At 40.4% G+C, this 25079-nt stretch overlaps 1 long non-coding RNA gene across 1 annotated transcript in view; it reads left to right on the forward strand.

Annotated features, from left to right (window-relative positions):
• The window catches only part of LOC137443592 (uncharacterized), a 59397-nt gene extending 50695 nt beyond the window's left edge, over positions 1-8702 (forward strand). The window contains exons 11-12 of the long non-coding RNA XR_010987953.1: positions 3946-4066; positions 8654-8702. This is a non-coding gene — a long non-coding RNA (uncharacterized lncRNA). The remainder of the gene's footprint in view (positions 1-3945; positions 4067-8653) is intronic.
• Positions 8703-25079: the final 16377 nt, after the last annotated feature.

Genomic DNA, 25079 nt, shown 5'->3' on the forward strand with positions numbered 1-25079 from the left:
GTCAAGACTTTAAGCATGTCGTTGGTTGTAAAAAAGATTACATTACTGGCAGCTCTTTGCCAGATCAGTACTTCGATGCCAAATGTTAATCCTTGCTGGGGACAAGATGGCTTGTAAATGTTATAGGAGAACATAGCTTTTCCTGTAGAAAACAGGCATTTATGGTTAAAACACAGGGATTATTTTCTCGTGCTTACGTTTGCATTTCATGCCAATTCACTCCTGCTTGCTGTGAGCTTCACTTCAGTACTTACACTTAATCGCTTAAGAACTTTATTTGTGTAGCTAAGGAGAGTATGGCTGAGTCCTTAAAGCACTTGGTAGTAGGAAACCCAGACCTCAGCCTCAAGCTTTACTACAGAACTTAGTTTCTGACACCAGGAAAAGCCTTTTTTTTTTTCTTGCTGAACCTTAGCTTTCATATCTGTAAAATGGAACTACATGAGAAAAAAATTCCTGTGAAATTGTATTTATGACTGACAGATGAAGAGTGTTTACTGGACTTATGAAGCAACCCACCTATTTTAGTGTGGCCAACTACATATCTCTGATTTTATAATTGATGTCCTTTCCTACAAGTAGATAGCTTTGGGTGAGCTCAGGTTTCCGGGTCAGGTGTTTGCACAGGACAGCCAAGGAATAAGCCAACACAAGATTTTAAAATAACAGAAGATTCACTTGCCCAAAAGTTTCTTCTGCTGTGGACCGAGAGCATGGCCAAGTGCAACCAGCAGCTGTAATTAAAGGTGTGCAGGACACTGCATGAGGCTAAGTGTAGTCAGAAAATTAATATTGTACCAGCAGCTGACTGCATTATCCATGTATACAATTATATAACCCAGTGTCCAAACCACAGGAAGTCCTTTGCCTGTCTCATGTGAAAGGGAAGCTAGCAGATCTGGGCTTAAATTGTACAAACACCTGCTTTGGACATCTTGAGATCCTCACTCTCTTGGTGCCTCAGTTTCTCCTCCTGTTTTGGGAGGTAATGAAGCTCTATGCTAAGGTAGAAAACAAAGCTTTGCTTAGCGGGCTCTGATGAGGTCAAATCCAAACGCTGGTGGCTGATGCATGTGGGTTCTACAGTGAAGGAGTCCATGGAAGTTCCCAGGTAGATTTGATAACAGAGTTCATAAAATAAGAAAGGCAAATTCAGCCTGGGGAAACCTGGGCTTCCAGGTTTCACGTCACATACACTTAGGAGCTATAAAATCAGAATGCTCTGGTAGAAGGAGATACATTTTTTTCTGGCAAGTGAAAAATGCTCTGCAGCATACTAAGTATTGAATTGTGTTAGTTCAGTTCTGTTATGTAGATGGATTCTCCCCCCCCCTTCCCCTTCCCTTTCTCTTCTACTCTTTAAAATGTTTTGAATTAAAATAGCTTACTCAAGGTCACCAAAGGCATATGGTCCTGCTCAAAACTTTAAACAAAACATTAGTTTTTACAACCTTTTGTAATTTGGTATTGTATACAACATGGTTATAGACGGAGTTTCTGTAATCTTTGCAGTGGGTGACAGAAATATGAGAGCCAAATTTATAAGCCATTTAGTGAAGCATTTAATCAATTTCATGCATAGGAAATAACTCCGATTGCTTTGCTTTATCAATGTTGCTTTCTCAGAGACCTGCAGTCACCCCAACCTCAAAACACTTCAGTGTGTGTGGGTGAACCACATGCGAAAATCTAGCGCTGCGCACGGTGTCAGGGACTTCTGAGGGCTGCTTGAACTTACTTGCCAGCATCAATAATCACTCTTGAAGATGTTAATACACTTCAGAAGGCAGGCAGAAAGTCTAATATTTATAGGAAGTCACAAGGCCTCTTTTTACAGAGCTTTTGATTGAACACCCTTTGTCTAGAATGAGTCTTTGACACTGGGTAGAGTTATGTAGATTAAATTTGCTTCTCATACTAAACTGTTTGTGATTGTTGTCTTTAATCACTTATCCTTACAAAACCCCTCCCTTCATCACAAGTCCCTGTTTCCATAAAATATAGATGTCATTTGACAAATACAGAGAGATGCTGCGAGAGATGATACTGCTCACTATGGCCATAGTAAGATAAACAAGACACAGAGGTGTAGGCTGTCTTGAAGCTCATGGAAGAATTAAAAGTCACATTTATCCATGATCATACCTGAAGCAACTATCTGGGGGCTTTACCTTGTAAGAGACTGAAGTATTAGAAGAGCTCCTCTTCTGATCTTCAATCTGGACAATCTGACCCTTGTCATTGAGCAAACCATGGGAGCAACACTCCTCACCTCTTCCACAAGGAGATTGGTCAAGTGAAGAGCCTTATCTGTCCTCTTTATCTAACAGCACCTGTACTCATAAGGAGATGGAATAGGACTGCTCTACTGACAAATGCCATCAAAATTTGCTACTCTTTCTACAGAAAGCAAAAGAATGTATTGTCCAAACCAACCTCATTCATTTCTTCTGTATCTGAACTCCACACCTGCAGTAAGAGGTAGGGCTCAAAAGACTAATTCAGACCACACTTTTTTCCCACATGTACTACAACAGCTTGTAGAATACCCTAAGCAAAGTACTACACAGAGACTTTTTTCCTGAGTGAAAAATTCCTGAAGGAGCAAAAAAGGCAATTACCCTGATAATCATCAGCTGCTCAACTGTATTAACTTTAGACAAAGCTACAAAAGTGCCAGAGTTGTCCCCTGCCCTCTAAAGTTAGAGCTGGAAGAAAGTAGTCTGTGCTCAGGCCTTGCTAATGCGTGAAAAACTGATCATCATAAATCCCTAAAGATCTGTTTGCAGTCAGTCCATCTCCACCAGCCCCAAACATCTTTCAGTAGGATATGTCCTTCCCTCAACATTGCTCTGTCTTCACAGTAAATGGCAAAAAGTAAGCAGTAAAGGTGTGCTGGAATTAATCAGGGCATTTCTGAGGAGAGCAGAAACTTAACCTGGGCTCTGCTTTCTATATAGAACGAGGGTGCTTAGTGCCATGGTTTAGTTGGTCAGATGGTGTTGGATGATAGGTTGGACTCGGTGATCTCAAAGGTCTTTCCCACTCTGGTTAATTCTCTTCTCTTCTCTTGGATATATATTTTTTTCATTTCCCCCCCTTACTTTAGGTGATTTTCTTTCCTTTCTGTCTTTATGGGAAGCTGTAGAGGGTTTAGGGCTGCGCTTTTGGTCTTCTGTAGAGCTGTGGGAAGTGCCTGTTCCACAAGAAGTGGGTCTGGACTTGATCTGCTGCAAATATAAATGCTTGTTAGGGAAGCAAACAGCTCATATTACACTATTCTTGTACCTTAAATAAATCAAGGAAGGTGTAAATGTGCTACTTGTGAACTTATTTCTCCCTTGGGCTACTTCCATGAGATGTTTCTTTCTCTTCCTTACCCCCTCTCTTACTACCTTTGCTGTTGGATGGCATCAGCTTGTTGGGAGCAGTTTGCTGAAAATAATAACAAAAATGCATGCTTTCTGTTTGCTCATCTGGAATGTTCTAGGGGGGATTTACTCTTTTCATTCTGCACTCCATACATTTGGGGGTCCCCTTCTAGCTTTCTCCAGCAGAAATGTTAAAGAAATTGAAATATAAGAAGGTAGGCCTTTTTTGTTTGTTGGCTTATTTGTCTTAGATAGAGATATACCACTAACAAATTTGATCACCAGCTGATTTGTTGTTTGTTTTAAGGATAAAAACTGGAATAAAAAGGTCCATGCTCTTCTGCAGACAGACCCTACCTGGAAAAGTTTCTCACAATATGTGTCTATCATTTTTGGGGAGGGAAAAATATTGTAGGAAGTTAAGACTAAATTTTAATTTAATTTAATGTTATGTTATCTTCTTTTGGTTTATTTAATTTAATTTAATTTAATTTTATTTTATTTTATTTTATTTTATTTTATTTTCCTGTTTTATTCTGTTTTATTTTGTTTTGGTTTATTCCCCCCCCCCCAGGGAATCAGCCTGTGAATCCAGCAAAGAGCTGGCAGCATGGATTTTATGCCTAGGGCTGGTGTTCACACGCGGAGCGTCCCAGTTTGATGTCAAGATCCTGCGGTTGACTCATGCTCTCCAGGTACTCCCCAACACTCAGCTGGCAGAAAGGCTGCCCTCCACCTTTTATCCTCCATATCCCCAGGCTAGTGTAGGTTTGGATTTATTCCTCTTCTTTGCTCACAAGTGTGTAAACTTCAATCTTACCTCTAGGAGAACGCCTTAACGCTCAGCCAGTTGGCTGTTTCTGGGGAAACTGCTTTTTCTTTTGCTGACCCTGTTCTGAAAATGATTCCCTTACTGCTCCTAGGAGCCCTTTGCTACTCTTTGGACTTTCTGACTTGGTCTGGAGTTGCTCAATTTTTACAAATGAAAGTAAACAAGAATTAAAGAGTTGCCACTGCCGGCTCTCACTATCCAAAGGTGATGTTCCTGGAGTGGAACGGACACAACAAGATGAAAACCTCAATCAAGCTGTCTTTTAGTTTTCTCTCTCTTTTTTTCCTAAACTCTTGAAACCCCCACAATATTTTATGGGTGTAATTTATACACAGAAAAGAGGGATATTCCCAATATTATCTTTGTCTTCCAGACATAAATAACAAACAACTCTGGTAATCAAAATTTACTGCAGTTGTAATAGGTTTTGTCATCGTTTATGTATTGCAGGGAATGTTAACATAATGTTGACTTTCAGGAGTGAGGTCAGGTTTTTTTTTGGTTGTTGGGGCTTTTTTTCCCCCCTCCCCTTTTAGACTGGTTTCATTATTTAAAAGGAAAAAAAAAAGGCCAGTGTATTTGTGTCTTTTATGGCATCTCCGAGATTAATTCTCGTAAATAACACTGTTTATATCTCCTAATCAGAAAGGTGAAATTATCTGTGACAATGTGAACACTAAAAAGTTGTATACTATGAAAATATTTCAATAATTAATGCATGCACTATCTAGAGCAATTGACAGTGAGGTCATAAACATAATGGGCCATCTGTGTTTGATTTGTATCTGAAAATGCTTAAAGGGAAAGGCAGGTAATTCAGGCTTCTCTTACAAATGTAGACAGGCAAGATTTTTCACCTTCTCAGAAGGTTGTTGAACCATTTCATTGCTTTAAAAAAGAAGGGAAAAAAAGAGTTCTTCCAGGCTAGAGCCTTTTAACACACTTGCATTTTGCTCCTGTGTTCTCTGACAGGCACAGCACACCAGTGGGACTTTTAGTTTTCTTTTAGAGTACACAGAGAGTTGTCATTCTGCCTTATTTACTTTACATTGTTTGCTCTACCAAAAAAATGCCACTTCAGGCTCCTGAGCAATCCCACTGGCTCACTTTGCATTCTGGGACCTGGGTTTAAATAGTTTCCTTTGGACCTTTCCAAGTTCAAATCTGCGCTGGGCTGTTGAAAGACAGCAAAAGTTTTATGCAGGGATCTGGCTCGTTGCACCTGGATTTGTCCCAGCTTGTCTCCTGAACCTTTTCTCCCTTGTGAAAGTCAAGGTTCAGGTTACCTGCATATCTTGGATTGGATTTAATTTAGCACTAGATTTCTGGGCTGCAAGGGGGAGAAATGGATTGTCCTGCTATTGTTGGGAATAACTCTTTATCTCTGAACTTATATGCATTGGCATAAAGCCAATACCGAGCTGGAATGACTCAATAAATAAACAACCAAATACCCCTCCTGTTTTCACTGCCTGATCTGATGACAGTCAGACTCCTGCTCTTGGCACAGACTGTGGCTTCTACTAAAGGAAATGCCATTATCTTTCCTGTGCCAGGCAGAGATTAATACATTCTTAGAAATTGAATCCAGACAGGACTTCTAAATGATTTCGTGTGACCTCCGGTATATCAGGGCTATTAAATGCTACAAATTACCTATGATAAGACCAGAGATTGCAACCTATTTAAAACACTGTACACCTTTCCCCCCCTCCCCTCTGCTCTACCTTTTCTTGCTGCTCAAGTATGAAATGTAAGCAATAGCAAGGTAGCACTAGCACCTAGAGAAACTGGCTGAAACATATCCAGGTAATCCCCCACAGTAAGAATTCCCTCACTGTCCCTGGTAATCTGATCTAGGGTTAGTTTCCATCTCAGATCTGAAACAGTGTGATCCTGAGCATGAAAAGAACAGACACCATCTGAGACCACCTCTGAGATCTCTCCACTGCCCAATTCTCAAATTTTAGCCAGCTCTTAAGCATCTCATCCCTAGCATTGCAAAATCTTGGGTGTAGCCAAGGGAAAGAAATAGTAGACTAAAAGCAAGATAAGAAGCTGAAATATCATCAAGGTGTGAGAATTATTCTGGATATTACAAGTATTTGCTTAATGCCCAGGACTCTATAGCATAAATATTTTCTTTGTGTTGAAGCACAAGAGCAATAAAAGATGACAAGTCTCCAGATTCACAAGGCAGTATAAGAGGAAGACTTTGGTCTATGGATACTGAGTGTGGCAATGCACTTCTGTTACTTGCATGAGCATTCTTCATCTTCATATCCTCTCAATTAAAATGGATAAACACCCTGCACCTATGCTTACCTTGAGGTGTACTGCTGTATCTACAGACTGAAGAATTTCTCCTAAGACCTAGAACAGAACTATGCTGGTTTCACCCCCCCCCCCCCCTTTAAGCTGTGGTACTGAGTAGAGGTGTAGATTAATCCTCCAGGTTCAACTGTTTTGAGACACTTTCCCATTCTATATAAGTGTCTTTGCTCCCTGACCTTTGCTGTATTTAGCTACACTACAGTAAATACAGTATAATAGACTGCTCTGAATCAGAAACTTATTCTCTCCCATTGTTCACTAACATAATTCTTGCTGTTATCTACAGATTTTTGCTATGCACACATAGCACAATGCAATGTGCTACATGGAAGTTGCATAATGAAGTTCACTGTTTTGTGAACTGCAGGCTAGATGTGAGGAGGAGGTTCTTCACCATGAGAGTGGTGAAACCCTGGAATGGGTTGTCCAGGGAGGTAGTCGAGGCCCCATCCCTGGAGGTGTTTAAGACCAGGCTGGATGAGGCTCTGTCCAGCCTGATCTAGTGTGGGGTGTCCCTGCCCATGGCAGGGGGGTTGGAACTAGATGATCCTTGTGGTCCCTTCCAACCCTGAATGAAACTATGAAACTATGAAACTAAGTTGGGTCAAACCGAAGCAAAATCTGACCCAAGCATAATCTGTGACAGATGCTGAGGGAAAACTTCTGAGAAAGAGGACTCTGTACCCTCCTGTTTCATAATCAGCAGTTCAAAGACATCCAAAGTTGATACTTGATATTACTCAGTGAAGTTTCATTTTTTTTTAAATATCCATACATACTTTTGTCCACTGCAACATCTATGAGAGTGACTTCCATCATTTCATTTGTGCTGAGAAGAAAAATACTTTCTTGTAACAGGTGCCCTATACTGTGTTATGAAAAACAGTGAATTCTCTACTTGCCTTCTCTGTTCCAGATTTTACAGGCCAGATATGATGTCCTTCCTTTCCTTTATTTCAGGTATCCTTTACATATAGGCAGCCTGGTGTTACTTTCTGTGCCTATTTGGAGCAGAACTATCATGGATTTATGCATGGTGTGAGGATATTTTCTGGGTTTTCATTCTTTGGCCATATTCTTGTATTGTTTTATTTATTTATTTATTTTTGAGCACTGAACTGATGCTTTACAGTTCACAATCACTGAGATCTTTCTGGCACAGGTGTGTCTAAAGCCTGTGTGTCTGTATCGTGTCTGTGTTGCTGCCCACCCAGTGACACTGAATTTCTCCTGTTTTTCTAACACTCTGGCAATTTGTGCAGTGAGGTTTTGAGTCTGGGTAGTCTTAGCTCATTCTCTGTCATTTGTCTGTACATGATCAACGTAGCTGGTAACACAGACTCATGGAGGGAACCTGCTCATAAGCTCTCCTCAGCCTGAAAAGTGTGTATTTATTCTTGTAACTACATCCTCTTCTAATAGCTCACTTTAAGGGCCTTTGCCATGGAACCTCAAAATCTTTGCTAAATATCTGTGCACTCATTCTGGAGGTGCACCTGCATTTGTTGAGTCCTTCGACAGCACTTTATTGAAAGGGGTTTGTGCAGACCAAGGAATGGCACTGAATATAGCTTGGCATGAAACTCTGCAGGTTTTACTTACTGAATTTAAGATAATTTCTAAAGGAGGGTGTGGTTTTCTGTGTGGGACCGTGGTCTGGCACTCAGGACATACAGCCTGTACTCCTCTGCCAAAAATCTGTCTTACTGAGCAAGTTGTTTCATCTTTCTACGGTGCAGTTGCTCAGAGGTGCAATTATTACTCATTTCTTGCTTCTGTTTAGCTTCTAAGCTTTCCAGGATGGAGGCAGTGTATTTATATGCACCTTTCTTTAAACCATTTTGCTTGGTAACTCTGGATAATGTTATAATCCAAGCTGATAATGCATTTGTTAAGGTCAAATAATTTGATAAGGTCACTAGGTTACTGTTTTTAATCAGAGCTTTATTTAATTCTTTCAATTAATATATATATCTATATATATAGTATTTTGGTGATACATGACCTCAGTGGGAATATTTGGTTTGGCTACTAAATCAACCAGCATGCCATAAGCAGATTTTGAATTCTGTCTTATTTCAAGCAAAATGATTTTGCTGCTGGTCTGCTGTTTTAGAGAAGCTAGTTGGACTCCAACACTAATAATGGCAGCAAAAAAACCCCAAGGAATAGAATAGAATAGAATAGAATAGAATAGAATAGAATAGAATAGAATAGAATAGAATAGAATAGAATAGAACAGAATAGAATAGAGCAGATTGGAAGAGACCATCAAGATCATCCTTGTTCCTGAGATTTTACCAAGAAGTCAGAATTAAGAAATGTGGAGAGGACAAAAACTCAGCTTGGAAGATGTTGTGTCTTAAGAGTCTGAGTAATAACTGTTGGGTTAGTGACCATAACACAGTCCTGAAAATGCAGAATGTAAGATGTGAACAGGGCCAACAATTAGGGCAGCAACCAGTGAGTTGCTCGTCCTTCCTCCCTCACCATTTAAAGTGACACCAGCCCTGTTTTCACTCTGCATCTATCATAAAGACACATTGATTTCCTTTTGGAGGAAAACACATATTTCTTCCCTCCTGCTAAGAAGATAAATCTGACAGATTTTAATCAAATGTAGTTGTTCACAACTATAGAAATGTTTCCAGTGCCACAGATAAACCCCTTTTTCACCCCTCCTTTTTCACCCCTCCTTTTTCACCCCTCCTTTTTCACCCCCTCCTTCCTTCTTTCTTTTTTTCCTGAAAGGAGGAGGTTTCTGGAAGCTAAGTTTATTTGGAGTGTACACCTGTGCTAAAAATCTTACTATATGCACTGGCAGTTAACATTTCAGAATGCCCTATGGGCAGGTTTAACTTTACTGCCCTCCACCATAATGGCTGTCTTGTAGTGGTAACCATGAATACTGCTATAGTTAAGGGTCTGTCAGTGGTTCTATCATAAACTCCCCTGTTTCCAAGGTTTTTATAACTCTGCCATAAAAACTCTCTCCAAGCTAAAGCTTAGCTTACCAAGGCAGACCTGATTCTGATCTTGGAAAGGCAGATGATACATACCCCTCTGTCTCTTCTGAAATTAGCTGTGATCCCCAAGGAAGGGCTCTCACTAACCATGGGTGCCATACATGTCCAGCAATATGATAGATGAAGGGGGAATAGTGTCTTAGAAAGGCTTTCATCCTCTTCAAATGGCAAATAAATTGGTCTTTTTACTTTGAAGCAAGAGGAGTCAAACAACACAGCACTTTCCAATTTAAATTGCAATTTAGTCTTTTATGTCTTAAAGTAACTTTAAGAGTTCATTACTACTTAGCCTGGGCCACAGGCAACACTCTGATAGCATTTAGAAATGTGGATTATGATTCACTATTTAAGTATTACTCTGGATTTAAATCAGTGGGAACGAATGTTCCAGTGGATAGCCTGAAGAAAAAGATCAATTAGATCTGAGTAGCCAGTGCTCAGAGCAACACAGAAACCCTTGCTAATGTGACCCTGAAAGAAAGGAAGTGGTCTTAAAGATGTAAAATTACAATTGAGATTTCTGCTTATTTGACTGCAGGCTTAATCCAGCTTGTAGGCAAGGCTGGCTACAATGACCTCGAGAAGTAGTTGTAGTACACTAACAATATTCTACAACGGCAGCTGGCATAGATTTGGAGATAGTTATACATTCTTCAGTAAAATTAGAATGTGATGGATCCTACCTGTATTATGGTCCTGATGCTCTGTTAATGCCCACTCATTAAAAATAGGACAGCAAATTTTGTGTATTGGAGGTTTTGGGAGCAGGAAGAAGTGTTCAGCTCTGCCAGGGTATCCACAGGCTTCCTATTTCATGGTAGTGGTTATCTACTGATACTTGAGGTGCTCCAGTCCTCTCTATTCTGCAAGGCTGAATAAAGTGCTGCAAAGCTGAGCACTGACTATTCAAATATTTTGAATTTAAACCTGACATCTGCTCAATGGTGATGAGAAAATAAAGGAAATATCTTGAATGAGAGTATTTAGATCAAAGAACAGCAGGCCAGTGCTGAGTCCTGCTGAAGTGTTTGGCTAATATTTGACTAATAAAGCTCTACCTCTGATCATTTTAAGCCTGTGCTCTATTATTGTAAGTTAGAAAAATTCTTCAACAGCTTGAATTTGGTGCAACAAATCTTTTCACTCCTCAGATTTCATCTGCAGTCTCCAGCTGGGTGGTAGCCAGTAGGTTAAATCGTGGAATTTGATGTGGGCAACAGTTGCATTAGAGAACTTGCTAGAAGATCTGATACCTCCACATGTTTATTCCTAGTGCTGGGTTTTGTCTCTAGTATTTGACTTTTGTTTTTTTTCTACATTAAATTTTGGACTCTATGGAACAGGAAAAGAGTGACTCAAGTTGTTGCCTCATCCTCTGGTTGTCATTTTAGTAAAGTTGTTTGGCTTCACTAGGGAATAAGATGGGTCATGACATGAGCTGGCACTGCCTTCAAGGAGAGAGGAAGACCAACAATCCAAAGCATGGTTTGGTTCTCATTCCTCCCTTACTCTGATCCCGAGATGGCTGATCTGCTCAGTGCCTCCAGCTGCTTCATGTTCCAACACAAAGCAGCGAAGGAGAGGGAGAATCTACACATCCATCTCTTCCAAAGAGCAATTTATAATGATATAAGTGAGAACTATGGAAAATGAAAAGAAATTAAATAAGAAAGGGAAAAGAGTCTTTTATTTGCTGTTTCTACATTTGGTAACGGGACATTAATTTAAACCAGGGCCTGTGTTGGAAATGAATCAGAAGTATACTGCAGCCAAAGCCATTCTCACTTTTAAACAGCATTTCTGCTTCTGTGTTTCAAGGAGCTTTTATGGCTCCTGCCCCTAAGACCAAATTAGCACCTTGCACTTCTTTAGGTCTAAGCCAACAAGATGATGTTCTGGTGACCAAACCTCTCTCTAACATTTGTGCCTTTATGGATCTTCTCCAAGATATCAAGGAAGCTTCTCCTTTTGAAGAGTCTAGTCCCCCAGTGATCTTGAGGTGGATTTGCACATTTAAGTCCCATCAAATGCTAATAGGAATTCCTTGGTCAAATCCTCTGCCCTGTCCCTCTTCATGCCTCACTGGGAGAAAAGAGCCATTAGTGTGTTTAAAAGTAAATTTCAAGGTTTCCTTTTTGTGTGTTCCAATGGCTGAGGTTTATTCCTCTTGTCCTTTTTATTTTATTGTGAGGCACCTTGAGTTATTTGCATGATAAGACACCCTGTAAATGGATTATATTGTAATGCATTGTGTAGATTTAATGCTGACAACAGCTTGGTTTGGAAGTAAGATAGCAACTTAGATTTTTCGTTTCTGATGTGCCGTGCAGAGAAATGCCTTTTGAGAAGCATGAGGCAAAGCAGGAGGGATGAGGAGGAGGCAGCTGGAGTTAAGTTGTATGAATAATGTGAAGGAAGGCTGGCATTAAAGAGGAGTTGAATACATTAACTTCTCAGCCTCTGAACTGGAGGCAGTCAATGGCACAAGTGTGAGGGGCTCTTCCCTCTCTGCATTAACAGTAAATGTGGCTGTCCCCTTTATTTTTCCAAGGATAGCAAAGGGATGACAATGTTTTCTGACAACAACCTTTCATATGTGATGAGTGTACCTTTGTGCTCCCTATGCCCAGAATATCACATCATTATATATGTCTACTTAAAAACTGAAGCTGGTCCCTTGGAGAAGCCCTGTATTCCAGCAAAAGTGGTGAAAGGAATGAAAATTTGGGTTGCTTTCTTCTTTTTAGGAGGAGGAGGAGGAAATTTGTTGCTCTTAACTCTCACTGGACCATTTAATGAGTGCTGGTGCAGGAAGTTTGGTAGTTTGTGCATAAAGCATGGAGAACATCCCCTCCCTAGGAACAGTATGTTTAAATCCTGGCACAAAGGGGTTGGCTTTTCTTTCCAAGGTAAATATGCAGCTTGCATTGAGTGGGTATTTTAGATAACACCATAAAAATATAAACTTGATGTGGGGACTAAAGTGCTTGTCATCTGCGCTGAAGTCGCACACGTGGCTCCATTTAGTGTTACACGCTTGAGATACTCTGTGAAAGTGGCAGAAATATTCCTCTCTATCTCTTTCATTTGCAACAATTAAACTCATTAGGTGTTTGTTTTGTTGTTGTTGTTGTTTGTTTTTTTAAACATGCTCCATACAACTCAAGGCTTGAATAAAATGATAGCAATTAAACCAGAGAAGACTACTTTCACTTGATCTTGCTGGCTTAACCCTTCGATTGGTTTAAAGTTGTTTTGAGCACTTCAGCTTTTGGCATGCATGTGTCACCACTATTCACACATTAAGGAGCAGTTTGATAGGTAATGGCAAATATTTTAACCAAGTGTTTACTACAGTAGTGGTTGAAGGGTGGAAGCTGAATAGTCATGCAAAATGTATGCATCACTTACATTAAAAAGAAATGCTCCTTGGAATCTCTTTAGGGTTCATTTTTTAAACTCAAAGAAGTCATGAATAGCATTTTTAAAAGCACTTTGATCACTGCAGTCCTTAAAAAAGAAAAAAAAAAGAGGGAGAGGGGAGTATCTCGGAGGAAGAAGCCTTTGAAATCATAAAGTGTAACTAAACTTAGTCAGCATACTGTGACCTGTCAGGAGGGGACTGATCCTATTAAAGCTCCACTTCACGCAGCCAAAACTCTTTAAAGAGAATTCTGTAGGTTTCTGTTTACTGATGTCAGCATGGCACAAGAAGTTTGGCTGCTGCCTGTGTTTTGTTTTAAGAGAAAAAGAGCTGCTTAGAAGAGCAAACCAAAGCATTCCTGATTTATGCTGCTGTATTGGTGACGATGCAGTTTCTGGGACGCATTGTCACTTGATTCAGCTTTCTGAATCTGTTTGGAATCCAAGACATTTTGATTTACCAATCCATTCTTCTCAATTGAAATAGACAGAGCTGCTTGCCTTCCCTGCAATTTGGTTCAACTCCATGTTTAAAAGGAAAGAATTGGGCAGTAACTCTCTGTTAGATGCGAGTGATGTGTAAACCTGGATTAACTCTAGCAGTGTGAGGGAAGCAATATGAGGATACGTCTCACTTGAGTGCGTGGTCTTGATGCCATTTCACTCCTACATTGATAAAGAGATGGTGTACAGTTGTGGAGCTGACATCAGACACAGGGCAAGAAACGTTTAATGTTAGTTTAAATTAAAACAACTGCTGCTTTTAAAAGAGGAAGAGGTTCTTTGCAAAGTACAAATACATTCTTCATCCCTCTCTGTGAAGACGTCACTAACAACTCATTTAAGCTCTTCTCGTAAAGAGAGTGCTTGTGTTCTCACAAGAAGTTTTGCAATCTGGAACAAAATGTCACTGATGGGGGGGAATTGGGATTTCAGCTGCTCCTGAATGACTCCAGATTTAATTCCATTCATGTCAGTGCTGTCATTCCAGATTTACATGAGGGCAATAGCTCATGCTTTAGAGAAACCAGTGTTACTGAACTATTATTTACTTAAAAAAAAATAAAAGAGGAGAGCCTTCTTTTGTCCCTAGAAGCAGTACTGTTATGGCCTTTTGCAGTTGAAAATGTCTGAAGCAGGTGAAGGCAAAGCTTGTGCAACTGGTATTACATTTCATGAAAATATCTGGCATGTGCAGAGTCCTTTCCTTTTGTGGATTCACCTGTTTGCGAGGCTTCTGTGCTATGTGAGCTGAGAGCATTGTATCTGAGATAGCCTAGGATGCAGTAAAACCACTGTGAAATAAATCAGCCTGCATCAGAAATCAGAAAGAAATGTTGCACTATACCCAGGGATACAAAGGCTGGTACAACACTGCTGTTATCTGAAAGAAAAACAGAGTGATCAAAATGGATAATAATTCTTCCATTAAGTGACAGATAAAACTTTAATTAAGACAGCCTACTGGAAGCTCAGGAAGCTTCATGTGTGACTAATTCTGACTGGCAAAAATATTAATTTTAGCAAACATCAATTAGCAAGTTTTTGCCTGTAGCTGAGGAGATAGTTTTGCATGCAAGTGTATGCTCATGTGTATGTATATATGGGCACGCAGCAGCATGTGACATCTAGTGAATAAGCATGAGGGCTCTCACATATCCCATAATATTTAATACAAGGTTGTCTGATGTCTAAGCAATGTGTCTAAACACATGCATGCATGCATGAATTTCTCACTACCATAGGGTGCTCTTAGCGTACATAAGCTCCAAAAAGCCAGTGGCTAGCAGAGCTGTCTGTACACGAGGCTGCACCTAGCACCTCTCAGTTGCCCACCAGGTGGACATGGATTGTTGGCATTCCTCCATTTTCATGAGACAGACTGGGTGAAAACCCAACCCTCTGCTCCAGGCTCTTGGCAGCCCCAACGAGATGTTACAGCTCTGACTTTTTCCTCTGGCTAAGGTGTTTGGGGCTATTTCCATCTTCCAGAGCCCTGGAGTTTCTCCATGGCTTGTAGCCCCAAGGGACTGCACGTTTGCTCGTCCTGGGGCCGGATCAGCCTGAGGTCAATGGCATAACTCGCCCTCCAATTTTTGGGGACTAAGGTTACAGCACTGCTGTTACAGAAGAAGTGCTAAATGGCAGAATCAGCTGGATGTAGTGGCTACTTTAGAGTATTTTAGCCCTGTGGCTTGAGCAGTTGGGGTATATTTTAGCGACTGAGATGACCATTCTTTACAGATATTAAGAATGCAGAGCCTTGTGAATAGCGGAAAATTTAACATTTCATGGATATCACAACTCACACTCCTTTTTTTTTTGCAGTAATACTAGTGTGCTGTATTTTATATTTTTTTTAATCCCCCCCACCCCCCATTATCCTTTCACACTGCCCCAGAATGTACTTTCATCTTTTGGAAATGACCCTTTAATGTAATGGCTGAAATTTAACTTAGGGTATTTTGTTGTAAAACATGTGAGCTTTGTTTCCCAGGAATAACCCCGGAGCTTCCATGTGATTTTATTGGGACTTTTAGAGCAAAAAAATGAAGTTTTAAAAGAAGATAGTTGGATTCTGCCCCCCCTCCCCCCAACTGCTCAACCTGCACTCTCTACTCATCTTTACAGACCAGCCTCTCTTTCTTCTGAGGTGTGAGCTTTTGCTACCAACATGAATTCTGATATCATATCCTTCCAGTGATGGCTGTGCTGCCTCTTTCATGCTAAAACAAGCATAAAGCAATTAAAACTTAATTTTCTTTTGCAAGATATGAAAAAAAACCCATGATTCTAAAGCACCTTGGAAAACCCTTTGGAGAAGCAAACTGCTTTTCTTAGTAGGATTTTCCCCCATAGTGTAAAGCAGGACTCTGAATATTAAATTCAGTTTACCCCCATGTGTGGGCCCTATTATGAGAGCTGCTACTCTCATGTCTCAGAAGCTTTTAAACTGTGTTTAACTGGAACACCAGGGACAATCCCTTCAGCTGGCCAGAATAATTTCAGTACCAAACATCTTTATAAAGAAATCTAAGAGCAGATGCTTGTATCTTCCTATTGTCTTAGTGCTTAATTTACTTGACTCTAGTAGCTACAGAGGACTTTTGCCTGTATAAGTTTTAAGTTTTTTTCTTTTATCAAAAGTTTCTTCCATTCCAGCCACTGATTTTATTGCCTAATGCTGACAATACTCAGTTATCTTTATCTCATCTTGATCTATGCTTTTTATTTGAGTTGCAAAAGACCACCGGCACGATTCAGCCTAAGAAGATAAACTAAAGTAATTCAAACCCACTGAATGGTTTTATTCTCTTGTGTTCATACTTTCATAACTTACTACTTGTCTGATCCATTTTCAGCTGCAATGTACATATAATCAACCTTTTCAGACTTCTCACAAGAAAAGCTTTTGTTCACTGTGCAGTAATCAGTATTAAAGGCCTTTAAAATGGTGAAAGTCAATGACACTGGCACATTGTCCAGACACATTGTTGTTGATGAAGCGAGCTGATATTACTGTGAAAGACCAATTTCATCTCAAAGTTTTTTCATCTGTGGTGATCATAACATTTTTTTCACACATTGTTCTTCACAATCATGTAAGTTGGTACCCACCTCTGGTATTTCATTCTAGCTGGGTCTTTTTTTTTTCCCTTCCCCAGAATAACTACAGAATGATTTGACGGCTCAGAAAAAAAATATTGAATGGCCTCAGTCCATTAATGGAGCCTCTCCAGACACCATTATATATGGGCTACCTATATTACAGCATTTGAATCAGTGAAGAAAATAATCTCACAGCAAGAAGATACTTGATCACAAATATGATTGTGTCACTATTATATTCTAAACCTAAAAAGAGAGGCTCTTGAAGAAAAGAATAAGGGGAATGAAATGGTCAGATTTTTTCCTGGAAGTTCTGCCTGCTGTGTGCCTAATTATAATCATCAGTCTGCTTCCAGCGATTTCAAATCTTTGTTAAAAACTTCTGATTAGATGCTTTGTGGTTTGGAATTGTTGGGAGGTAATCACATACTCTTCTCCCAAATTTTTAATGCTTATTTTTGAGCTGATGCCAGTTAGGTTTCTATTTGATGTGTCAGAGAGAAACAAGGGCCTTTACATTTTACAGTCACCAGTTAATATGCAGCTTGTGATGGTCTCCACTGCTTTATAGCCTGTTAACTCAAATGACAGCCAACATTTGGATCTGACACAAAGGTGGGGAACATCCTCGCATCATCCAAAGCAGTCCCGTGGAGGAAGAAAACACTAACTGGAGTTTCTGGCTCTGATTGCTTTCTGTTTGCCCTCAGGGTGTCCAGCTGCTGAAACACAAACTCTTATTAGTTTTACCACTCTATGAAGCAGCTTTGAAGATAGGTGATTTTGGGGGGACCTTTTTGGCTGAGATACAGAGTGGTAGTGCTTACAGAAGCTGGCATTCGAAATGAATTCTATCTGACACAGATTTATACCTTGATATTGTCCTGAAACATATTTAGATGCAAACACTGATACTTTTAAAACCAAGTCAAAGGCTGTTAGGTGCAATGGCTTTTGTTAGATCCCATAGTGATGCTGGAAAAGGCAGACAGCTCTTGGGCATTGGAAGCTGTCCTTATGTCTGAAACACAGCAGCAGGCTTAGCTAAAACCAGTTGAAAATAGTTGCCACATGTTGTCTGTACTAGTCAATTAGACAGTTGCTGACAGGGAAATGGTTGGTATCCATGAGAAGAGAATAAAACAAAGGCTTCTTTGCAAATTTTTCTATTTATTTTGTTTTAAAGTAAGTATTAAACACCTATTTCCTCCTTCCCCCCACCCCCCCCCAGAATTAGTAGTGGTTTGGTATTTTCCCCCAATTTTTCTTTCCTTTTTCCTTTTGCACTCTTCATCCTCCCTCTCCCTATTTCTTCTTCTTCTTCTTCTCTTTTTAACTAACTCTCCCAAATCTTTAATTCTGGAGAAGTTACAGAAGGGAACAAAGGAAAATGGAAACTCTCTAAAGTGGTTGAGCTAGTTTCATTTTTCTTTCTGCTGTTAGAACTTTTCCAACTCAAACTGAAATTTTGGATATCACTCACTTATTCAACTAAACTATTGAACAGGAAAAATGACAGGAAATGGACAGGGAACAAAAATATCATGTAAACAGTAAAAAAACCAACAAACTATTACATTTTGAACTTTGTCAGAGGGAAAGCACTTGAGTTTTGAATTTTTAAACAAAAAAGTTCTTCCATTTTTCAGCTGCTCTGAGAAATCCAAAGGCCTCTCAGCTGTTTTCATCGCTGGTGTTACTGCATTTCTACTTGTCTTGGATCTTGCTTTTACAAGATGCTATCGCTGCTGTGCTGTGTCTCTTCTGAATTAACCAAGCTTTTCAGCTGCATATTTTAAGTCTACATGAGTCAAACGTTCATTGGACTCATCAGTCATCAGCCCCATATATCACTAACGCCAACTTTGATACTAAGATGACTCATGTCCTAATTATTTTGAATAACAAGTGTGCTCTTGTGGTAGGACAATGTGAATTTGCTTGCTACAAAATGAATCAGCAGAAAATGGCCACATGATGTAGGCTTGTAAAATGATCATGAAGATGCATGTTGGTACGAAACTGTTCACTCTTCTTTATTTTCACAAGGATGTTTTCTTTCCCCCCCACCCCCACTTCCCCAGGGGGTCCATTAAGCAGCCCCTGGCTCTCCATAGATAACAGGTACTTGAAAGTTTAAACCTGAAAATAAATGCACACTTTTAAGCTATGCTGTAGAATTGTTTCACCTGTGATGTTCTATGAAACGTAGCTAAGCTAATGATCCACCAAAGAGGCACCAAAGGGTATTGTTTTTTGGTGATTATATTTATCTTTTCTGGTAATTCAACACCTGCAATTCAATGGGACACTGACATACTACTCTGTCCATTTTATCTTCTATATCTCTTAACAAAAAAGAGGAATGAACTTGAGGCAATCCTGGTGAGATGGAGAACGTCTTAACTTCTATCATATGGGAGAACTAGGCAGCCTGGGCAGACTACTGAACTATGCTGCACTGTAGGTCATAGTGACTTCAGTGGTGGCATGTCCTGTTCAGAGCATGATACAGGATGATGAGTGGAATTAAATGCTTTGGACTATAACTGCCTTTCCTATCCTAGTTTAGTCTAATACCTCAATGATTCAACACCCCAAGAATCTGCCAAGACATAGGTGGTGGTGTTCTTCTGTCTCCTTCAAATATCCTCACATCAATATCTGAGAAAGCTACTTCAGAGTATCTCTATGCTGTTCTTTAGTCCACTGTAGTCTTTATGTTTACAACATCAGATACAGAAAGCCACCTCTTTGCAACCTCTAGATGTTACTGAAGTGGTTATGTTCTACCACTGTTGGTCAGATTCATGTGACTGGGAAGGCTGCTGTGCAGTTGTTGCCCCCACTTCTATATCTTGTAGCTACATGCTAATAGGTGGAATTACTTAGCTGTTTTGCAGCTATTTTATTCCCATCAGTTGTAATGCCATTTTAAGGAGCTGTGAGCAAGTTTTATTTTCCTGCTGGTGTCTTGGGAGGTTTTTGTTTCATTCTTTGAGATGTGAAACTGCCCAGATTATCCACGTTGTAGGTGACAGACAACAGGATGCTTGACGGAAGTTACGTCCCAAATCCCTACCGATTGAAAACAAATTGTGCCCTATTTCAGCTCTGATGGAAGACTGAAGAATGCAAAACATAGAGGACTATGTGGCCCACACAATGTAAACAGCTAGCTGATCTTTGGCCTGATCCAAACAAATGATGTTGAAATAACTGAAAAGATGCCAATTGACTTCTGTGGGATTTGCAGCAGGTTCTAAGTTGGCAGCTACCCTTTCTAGCAAACAAATCTTGTCTACTTTTACATTTCAGGCTTATAGTTAATCAAGTTACTGAGACAGAAATGTCTTTGGCCACGAACATGGTTCTCTGCTTCTTTCCCCTGCAACTAATAATGTTTCTCCAGAAATTGCTTCCAAAATACTCAAAGGCCAGTATTTAGATAAGCAATATCAAAATGCTTCAGCATTAAGCTGTGATATTTCCTCCTGTTTGTTGCAAGAAGGAAGGTTTTACACAAGCCATGTAGTCTTGACTTTCACCAAGTTAACTAAAAGTTAACAAAAGGATTTTGTGCCCTTTTAACCCCCAATAACCAGAGTGCATCCTGTGTGACCATTCATTACATATGAACTGGCTGTAATTTATACCAAATGGGGTAGGTGAATTCAAACAGAAAGATACCATTGATGATAAAAAGATAACACTTCTCTGTAACAGATGCTTCATTTTATGATGGAAATGGGGAAGCTGAATGCTGCAGGTGCCGGGCTGACACAAGGCCTGTGGAGAATCATTAGAGCCTCCTCAGAGATCTAGGTTTACTCTGTGTTTAATCAGCCACAGTCAGAAGAAATGGCTTCATTTCAGCTTGATGAGAGCCAGATTACAAAAGGAAGATAGATGGCCAATAAGGTTCATCACTATAAGCATATTGTCTTAATTTGAAGAAACAAGCTGGCATTCTGTGCTGGGGAAAAGCGAAGTGCAATATGGCTAGCATCAAAACCTAGTTATTTCAAGTCTCTGTGTTCCCCACAATGAAAATATTCTGGCTGCTCTTCCTTTGACTAAAAGATTACAAAAACACTGCACAGGCTGCGAATGACCACATTTACTCATGAGATACTGCTGCCTTAGGTTCCAAAATGCTGAAGCCTATCACAGTCCTTAGCTCATCTTAACAATTCTCCAGCCACTTGCTTATACAGACCTATAGTATAAACATAAATATATTTGTGTGTATGCACGAGTGAGAAGGTTTCAATTGACTATTGATCAAAGGAGGTCTCTGAGCATAATATGAACACGCACCTCCTAAAAGGGTCGTGCCGTAGTCATCTATCATGACTGCCCACAACAGCCATGGGGACAATGAGGCTGTCAGCTGGGGCAGGAGTTTGGCCATGATGGGGGATGGGACCTTAAAACAAGTAAAACATGAACCCAGAACAGGGATCTTGTTCACACAAAAGATAAACAAAACTAGAGCTCTCTGTTTTCCAAGTGAAATGCATGATACATTACGATTGCTTTGCTTCTTCATAGTGCTGGATTGTTGTTTTTGTTTTTACTCTTGTACATAGGCTGATTTTTTGTATGAGCTATTTCCTCAGTGCTCTTCAGAAGAAGGAGTGGTCCTTCAAAGTCAGGGGAGCTCTCAGAATAAGAGGATAGGAGCCTAACATGATGGTGGAACAGTATAATTTTCTTGTTTATTTTACAGTAGAACCAGATGCTTTTATGAAAGTCAGAACCTTTTCTCTATGAATATCTGCACCTGTGATTTGTCAACTCATTTTGAATTGCTGGAGCTGTAAGAACTTTCTCTTTTATAGCAAATTTAAGCACCCTAACAATAACTTTGCATTTCAAAATTGCATCTCACAGGTCTCTTAAAGGAAGTCCTCTGCCCCAGAAAACCTGTAGCATTCATGCATTGCTTGAAGTGTAAAGCTGCGGAGCATTAGAAGTATAGTTAAGGAAAGCTGTAGACTAAATTTGAGGTGAATTTGGAACAGTAGTGACAAAAGAATTGGTGGGATAAGAGCTTGATCTAGCAAGCCTTGGAAATCAGTATTTCCTCCCACTACTTTGTGACTTACTGGGTTTTGGAAGGGACCTTAAGGGATAGGGAGGCAGGAGGCATTGTGTAAGAATGGTATGGAAAACTATCAGGACTAAAACTATCAGGCAAATGCCATTGTGTGTGCTGTTTTGTAAGTGGGCAGGTCACAAGCAAGAAGTCCAAGATGGATATTTTCTGTGTGCTGCAGGATGAGAGTGTGATGGAGCATTTTGAGGGGCAAAACTATGGTTCATTTATTGAATTTGAGGAGTTTTGAGACTGCTGCTGCTTGAGGGAGAAGTGCACAGTAAGCTTGGATTTGAGAGAAAAAAAACCCAACTGGAAATGGAATGGTTATGGAGAGATATAACTTGTTTTGGATTAAGCCCAGACATTTGTGCCTTGGTGCAGTGGATGAAGAGGAGAAACTGATGGGAAATATGAATAAAGGCATGATGAGTTCAGAAGAACTGGACCATAAGTTGGTCTTAAACAGTATTTTTAACAGTCTGAGAGGATATTGTGCACCATTTGAAGCATGCTATAGCCCAGAAGAGTCACCATGGCAGAGGAAATGGAAAAAAGATGGACAGAGGATTGCCAGAAGCCAGGGCCTAAATAAGCACTCTGATAGAAATAGCATGTTATGCAGAAAACAGTTTGCTTTTGCTTTTGTCCTTACTTCAGGAACACTGCTGCTTCTTTGGATTCTTCTTAAACCCACCTTACAGAAAAGCCCACCTATTTTTTTCCCCACCTTTCTTTGTTCTTGGTTCACCCATCTTTGCATGTCAAGATGAAAATGAGGCAGCTCCTCCTGACTTTACTGGTCAGAAGGGAATTAAGAATCTTACTCATCAGAATGCTCTCTCCTCCCACACTTTTTTCCCACTGAAGAAACACACTCCTTTGTCCCTTACACATTTTCCCAACGTCTATTTGGACTAAAAGCAGAGTGCTCACAAGCAAGCAGCTGCTTTTAAGCAGCACAGACTATACCACATCTGTGTTTCTGCAGTACCTGCTACGCTGCTAGTCCGAGACAGCTTGAACCGCTGCCTTATTTTATGGCTGTACTGACACAATCCTGCAGTGAACCATGTGACCCCTGAAGTGTTTGGAAAGGTGCATTTGTGTAAGGCAGACTTTTTTTTCCCCTCCAGAGCAAATCAGAGGCTCCTAGACAATCTTGCATGAGCACATTATTGACTCGTACCTTTCTCTAGGCAAGGAAGGCAGGCTGAGCTTTTCAGCCAATGATACGCTGAAGCAGCCACAAAGTGGAGACTTAGGAAGCTTAACAATTGGGAGAAATATTATCATCAGCTATCACAGTAACATTATCCAGCCTTTCCCACCCACAGATAGATGCACATTGGATTTCAGCTTAGAAAGCCCTGTAAATGACGTGCTGTAGGTGTGTGGTCCTCAAAGTGTTTAAATGTTTGAGGATGAAGTGAGCAAGAACATCTTGCATGCACCAGCTGAAAGAGGGTTGGGAAGAGCGGGGGATGGATTTCCCTGGACAGATGATAATTCTCTATCCTTCTATGTGCTGCCAAACTACCTCAACTAGTGGGGGTTTAGAAAGCTTTTTTATTTTTTGTGTGGTCTCTGCAGAGCAGATCTTCTAGTGGTTTTTGGAACACATCAAATGCAGCACAGTTAGACAGGAGAAAAAATATTCCCAGGGCCCTTCATTCTCTTCCTTTACCCTGTCAAGATATTACTTAATTTAAATGCTGCCAAAGTTAATAACGAAAGACAACATCCTCTGGTGCGTCAGAGCTCTGTGCCCAAGCAGAAAAGCATGAGTGGCTTGCTGCACTCTTACCTTTGCTAAATTCAACCTGAAAAAAGCCCAACCAACAAAACTAGAGCAAATTCAGGGATTCTGTAATTAGCAGGATTTAAAACGATCTCTTCAGGTCACTTTTCTTGGCCCAGAACTGCCCAAGAACTCAACACCTGAACCGAGTATCTGATGTGCCTGTGCCATCACATGGTGCCTACAGCATGAGGCTAGAAGTGCCACAAAGTCAGTTAACCAGGGAGGCTCAGGTTAACCCAGAGATACCTCATAAAACCAAATTATCTTGTAACAACAGCTGTCCCTTACAAAATGATGTAAAGCAGACAAAGTACAGATCAGAGAAAGGTACCAGGATTTTCTGACTATAACCCCCAGGGCTTTTAGACCAGGTGGGAGCAAAGGGAGTTTGATGCTTGTCGAAGACCTGGGAGGTTTTGGGGTGAGGGATGTGACCGGAGTGAAGGCACCCTCCATGTTTTTCCCTCAAACCTGACAGACTGCTGAGGCAATGAACAGCAGAGATGAGCAGTGCCAGACCTCAGCTCATAGCTTTTTTTTCTTTTCTTTTCTTTTTTCTTTTCTAAAAATAACTTGTATGTGAATCAAAGGGGGAAAGGAAAGGTAATGCACAAAGATACAGAGCAGCTTATTAATTAGTTTGAGGTGCTCTCAGTGCTCCTGTATATAGGGATGGCTAAAAACGTACAGTCCTGAGGTGACATTCCTGCTGCTGTGGAACATTACTGTGATGTGCAGGTCTCCTTTGCCTGGGTAGTTCATTCTTGGTGTTGTCCCTGTTGGGGTCATACAAAAACAAACGGAAGTTGGACAAAATGATTTGAGGGTTTGCTCTGAGGCTGGGAATCAGGATTGTGCAGGATTCTATCAAGAAGGAATATTTTTCTACAACATGTCCACTGTGTGCAGGTGACATTCAGTGGATTTTTCCCTCCACTGCCCTATCCCCAGCAAAACTCTATGCCCAAGTCTTCAATACTTAGTTCTCTACTACAGTAGCCTTTTGAGGCTTGTTGGTAAAAAACAAAAGTCCTTCCTGAGGTGGTCACTCTTCTCACTGGTCTCTAATGTGGCAATCATAGTTCCTATTCCAGAGAGCAAAGGTAGAATGCTGCAAACTATGGTATTCACCTGCTGAAGGTCAAGGTCAAAGCCTTCCTGGCTGTATATTGGCATACCTTAATTACACGAACCTAATGGCCTTTTTCTTTAGCCAGTGGAGCAGAACATCATGTGATGTCTATCACTGACTTCCCAGGTACCACTTAGAGTGCTGAAGCTCATGGCTCTAAAGCAAATCTTGTGCTCCTCGCTCTGGGTCTGCAAGAAGAAGCTTTAAACACTTTGACCTTATGCCTCTCATACCAAAATGTAGAGCAAGGAGAACCAGTGATAGCCTAAGCTACAAGTAGGTGGTAACTGAACCGACTTTAGCAATCCCAGGAAGGAAATGTGGCAATGTTTAAACCCACTGACTGCAGGAATACACTGCTTGTGGGAAAGGCTTTTCAGCTCCTCTAGCTGTGTCTGTCATCTCTGTTCTTTCACCCTTAGTTATGGAATATTTAATAGGAAAAAA

Source organism: Melanerpes formicivorus, unplaced genomic scaffold, assembly GCF_026170545.1.
Source record: "Melanerpes formicivorus ecotype bairdi unplaced genomic scaffold, bMelFor1.0.p_v2 SCAF_10, whole genome shotgun sequence".
Lineage (NCBI taxonomy): Eukaryota > Metazoa > Chordata > Aves > Piciformes > Picidae > Melanerpes > Melanerpes formicivorus.